The sequence below is a fragment of the Megascapheus bottae genome, chromosome 11 (assembly GCF_031878675.1).
Source record: "Megascapheus bottae isolate mThoBot1 chromosome 11, mThoBot2.hap1, whole genome shotgun sequence".
NCBI classification, from domain to species: Eukaryota; Metazoa; Chordata; class Mammalia; order Rodentia; family Geomyidae; genus Megascapheus; species Megascapheus bottae.
This window is the reverse complement of record NC_143519.1, coordinates 40,189,059-40,194,535: the sequence shown is the minus strand read 5'-3', so window position 1 is coordinate 40,194,535 and position 5,477 is coordinate 40,189,059.

Sequence of the window (5,477 nt, the reverse complement as noted above, 5' to 3'; positions counted from 1 at the left end):
AGCAGAAAGAACAGCGCAGGAGGAATTTCAATTCCAAACTTTAGACTCTATTACAGAGCTATAATTCTCAAAACAGCTTGGTACTGGCACAAGAACAGGCCTGAAGACCAATGGAATAGAACTGAAGACCCAGATATTAAACCCCAGACCTATGGCCACCTAATCTTTGACAAGGGAGCCAAAAAAATACAATGGTTAAGCACCTGCAGAAAACTAAAGTTGGATCCTTCTTTGTCACCCTGTACTAGAATTAACTCCAAATGGATCAAAGACCTGGAGGTTAAAGATGACACTCTGAAAACTTTACAAGAAGGAATAGGAGATACACTAGACCTCCTTGGCACAGGTAGAAACTTTCTTAATAAGGACCAAGAATCACAACAAATCAGAGAAAGGCTGGATAAGTGGGACTGCATTAAACTGCAGAGCTTTTGTATGGCAAAGGACATAGCTAGTAAACTAATTAGGAAGCCTACAGAGTGGGAGAAGATCTTCACCAACCACACAACAGACAAAGGCCTCGTATCTAAAATATATCAACAGCTCAAATAATTGAATCAATACAAAACTAATCTCCAAAGTAACAACCATCCCATTAAAAGATGGGCCAAGGCTTAAAGAGACTCTTCTCTGAAGAAGAAACAAAAATGGCCTATAGACACATGAAGAAATGCTGAACATCTCTGGTCATAAAAGAAATGCAAATCAAAACAACTTCTAAGATTCCACCTCACTCCAGTTAGAATGGCCAGGATCAGGAAAATGAATAATAACAGATGCTGGAGGGGATGTGGCCAGGAGGGATCACTACTACACTGTTGGTGGGAGTGCAAACTCGTTCAACCACTATGGAAAGCAGTGTGGCAGTTCCTCAAAAGACTAAACATGGAACTCCCCTATGACCTAGCAATTCCACTACTTGGCATTTACCCAATCACCCAGAAACAAAGACATACTAAATCCACCAGCACAACAATGTTCATTTCAGCACTATTTACCATAGGAAAGATATGGAACCAACCCAGATGTCCCTCAGTTGATGAGTGGATCAACAAGATGTGGTGTTTGTACACAATGGAATTCTATGCTGCTGTCAGAAAGAATGACATCGCCCCATTTGTTAGGAAATGGAAAGACTTAGTAAAGATCATATTAAGTGAAGTAAGCCAGACTCAAAGGAACTTAGGCTCAATGGTTTCCCTCATTTGTCATAATCAGTAGGAACCTTGGGCTCTCCTAGCAAAGATTTTCAATAGAGCAAAACCTTGATACAAAAGGCCATACAGTAGGACGCTGAATGAAAGGATCTCGAGGATATAGAAATATAAGCCATATAATGAATGATTGTTGTTCTTAAGGTACTATGTTATCTCTCATCTCTTTTGCTGTCCCTTGGTTATCTAATATTGTTACAGTATCTCACTTTGTTACCTGATATAATCAGATATATTTGTATTTGGTTATTTGAAATTGGATAGGGAACGGGGGAAAACAAGATGAGGGGTGGCAGTGCGGGGGAGGGAAATGGGGACCAAGACATGTGAAAGGGTATCAATGTATGGGAATTAATGCACCATCTATCTGGCAAATATCATGTAACCCTTCTATTAATTACAATAAAAATATATGAAAAAAAAGATTCTTTGAAAATAGTTGAAAACATAGTTCATTACCTGTGGAAATACCAAACAGCAACTTGGAGCTAAGACCATGTATACCTAATCCAGAATGTGCGGTTGTTGGCAAGAAACAATATAACAGTATAAACAATATACTAAGTGTATAGCATGCCTACTGTATGTGTTATTGTTGCAATGCTCCTGCTGAAGCTAGGTCCTAGGTTTTTCTTTCTTTTTTATTTTTTCTTTGCCATTTATAGGGCATGAACTCAGGGCCTGGACACTTTCCATAAGCTTCTTTTGTTTAAGGCAAGCACTCTACTACTTGAGTCACAGAGCCCCCTCCTGGCTTTTCCTGTTATGTGGTACTGAGGAATCAAACCCAGGGCTTCATGCATGCTAAGCAAGCATTCTACCATTAAGCCACATTCCCAGCCCCTAATTTTTTGAATCTTTCAGCCATTTGTTCAGAATGCTTTTGTTCAGCATTAGATACTGAGTCTGGCCTTGCAAAGATAGATAGCAGTGAAGAGGGAGAAAGAAACCTATGTCCTCAAGAATCCTGAAAGTCTAATAAGAAAACCAGCTCAAGCTAGTGGAGATTATAAGTTATAATCCATCACTGAGAGGTTGAGGGGAGGTGAAGCAGCAACTTTCTTTGGCACTGGAAATGTAGAAAAGGAGCCAGACCTAGAATTGAAAGGTGAAAGTGAACTTCTTCTATTTGAGATTTTAGGGTGGATCCATATACAACCATCCAAGCACCATATATTAGGGTGACATCGCACCACCATTTAAAGAGTAGCTGCCATCTCACAGATGCTTGCTTACTGGTTTCCCGTTGGTAGTATGCCATTCTGCAGAAGTAACTTTTGCTTTGCTGAATTATTTTGAATTATTTTGTTACATGACCCCTTCATGTCCTATGACATTTCCAACAATTTGTTGACTCTTCTAGAGTCTTTCACACCACCAGAGGGCGTCATGGGACCCCACAAAAGAACATACTTTCTGCTGCTCTGTCATAGCGGCCCCTTGGTGGAGATAAGCAGATGGATTCCCCATCCCTGCTGACAATGGCCCTGAAATTGAGAGTTAAGGAAAGGGGCCTACATAGGCACCCCAATAACCAGGTAACCTGGTACATGGGCCAACCTCAGAAAAATCAGGCTGTAAGTACTGCCTTGATGGTTTTCATGGATCAGGTTATGTGTGATGTGACATGTCTTAGATACAGAGTAAGAGCAGAGTTATGGTCCAACTTCGCTTCTCTCTAGAGAAGAAACATTGGAGATGAAAGCGGCAGTGCCTGGTTATGTGAGAGGCTTCCACTATGGGGGGACAGAACCAGTGTACCTGAAAACAGTCATAGAGCCCTGCTGGAAATAGGGACTAAAAATTCAGGGGCCCTAGGGAAACCAAGAAAAGCAGGGCTAAAGGGATTCCTTTAGACATTCCCCTGTTAGTCTGTTGGGGTAAATGTTGAATAAAAGGTCTGAGAATACCCTAAGTTAATAGCCAATTTTCCTCCCCCGCCTTTTTTTTTTTTTTTGCTGATCCTGGGGCTTGAACTCAGAGCCTGTGTGCTATCCCTGAGCTTCTTTTGCTCGAAGCTAATGCTCTACTATTTGAGCCACAATACCACTTCTGGCCTTTTCGGAATAGTTTATTGGAGATAAGCATTTCAAAGACCTTCCTACTTAACCTGGCTTCTAACTATGGCCCTCAGATCTCTCAGCCTCCTGAGTGGCTAGGATTACAGGTGTGAGCCACTGGTGACCAGCTTCAATTTTCCTTTTTAATTTATGCTTTACATGTCTAACTAAAACTCATTTTGTGTGTGTGTGTGTGTGTGTGTGTGTGTGTGTGTGTGTGTGTAATGGTCTGGGGTTTTTTCCCCCAAAATGGGAGCTCAAACTCAGTCCCCTGACATTTTGCTCATTGGCTGGTACCCTACCAACTGAGCCACATTCCAGCCTCCAAGATCTGTTCTTAATGTGTCTGTATCGCTTTTTAAAAGATAGTTGTCTTATCTCAGTCAGAGCTAATCAAGTATAAGCATTCAAAATGGAAATTAACTCTGGCTCCAGCCAAAGGGAAAAAAAAAGTAATTTTAAACTTCAAGTAGAAAGGAGGTTTTAAAATTGATTATTGACAATGTACCTGTCTTAACAAGGGTGTTTAATTGTTATTACATAGAAAAAGTTTAGGCAGGCTGGGAATGTGGCTTAGTGGTAAGAATGCTTGCCTAGCATGCATGAAGCCCTGGATTCAATTCCTCAGTACCGCATAAACAGAAAAGGCTGGAACTGGTGCACAGTGGTTCTAGAGCTAGGGTGCTAGCCTTGAGCAAAGTAAGTAGGGACAGTTCCCAAGCCCTGAGTCCAAGCCCCAAGACTGGCAAAAGAAAAAAAGAGACAAAGAAGAAAGAAGGAAAGGAAGGAAGGAAGGAAAGGAAAAGTTTAGAATTGCTTTCTTTCTGGATACAGAATTTTATATTTAATCTAATTTGAAGGCTTTATAAAAGTTACTTCAAAACACAAATTTTATGGGGTGGGGGAATCAGCCAGTAAAAAAAAAAAAAACCTAGAGGAAAGTACAAGGACATGGTTTTGTAGTTAAGTAATCAGCTAGTCAAAATTGTTTCTGACAGCTCAGGAAGGGAGGGAGAGAGACAAAAGAGAAAGGAATGATCTCATATGGAGAATGACTGCCGAAACCTAGCTACATTTTTAATGGGATAAAAAGGTGATTGCCAAATCCTATCAAGCATGACTGCCTGAACTGGATAGAATGCTACACCAAGGTCAAACTAAACTTATGAGAAACCCCCTCTAAGACAGGTAATAAAATTTTCTGTTCTATTTTTAGATGGATCTTCCCAGATGCTTAAAGGAAAACACATGGGTATTGACAATAGACAGGATCCACTCAACTGGGGTTGAATCACAGTTCAGGTAGACTCATAAGTGTTGAGGTTGCTTCGAGCTGGTGGCCCAGGCCTGTCATCCTAGCTACTCAGAAGGCCGAGATCTGATGATCAGGTTCAAAAACAAGCTAGCCAAGAAAGTCTATGAGACTCTTATCTCCATTTAAACCCCAGAAACCTGGGAAGTGGTGCTGTGGCTCAAAATGGTAGAGTATTAGCCTTGCATACCCAGTATTAGCTCAGGGACAGCACCCAAGCCCCACAACAGAAGAAAACAAAAACAAAACAAGAATTAAGGCTATACACAGGCTGTGGCTGTGGCAACTTCTTCAGACTATTAACAAGCAAGGTTTACTCAACAGCAAAGGATAAAATATTGCCTGCAATGAATCATTGATTGGAAAGATGGGAGGACTACGTGCTGAGTCTCTCTTCTTAGCTTTCACTCAGATTGCAAGGCTCTGGGACTCAAACCCTTCCTTACTTAGCTGGAGACTTAATGTCCTGATAAAAAGCCTGGATGAAGATAAGCACCATCTCACTTGGAAGGGATTTCAGGCTCAACTCATGCTAGACAACTGTTACAGAGGCAGAATGAGGTTGCACTTATTACATCTGAGTCGAGGCCAGGCCGGCTTCCTATCCATAGAAGAATGCAGGAACAATGGATTCCAGTCACACACACACACACACACACACACACACACACACACACACACACACACACACACACACACAGAGTCTTCTGCGGATTGGGGTGGTGGGGTGGAAGAAGGTGGCGAAACATTACTTGGTGTCAGATGAATTTCTAGGTGATAAGAGCTTGCTTTGCTCCAAGATCTGGACAGAGGCTTCAGTTAATATGGGATGAGGCCCAGTTTGAAATCCAGTCATTCAGCCCTGAGAACACTCAAAATTTACATCATAAA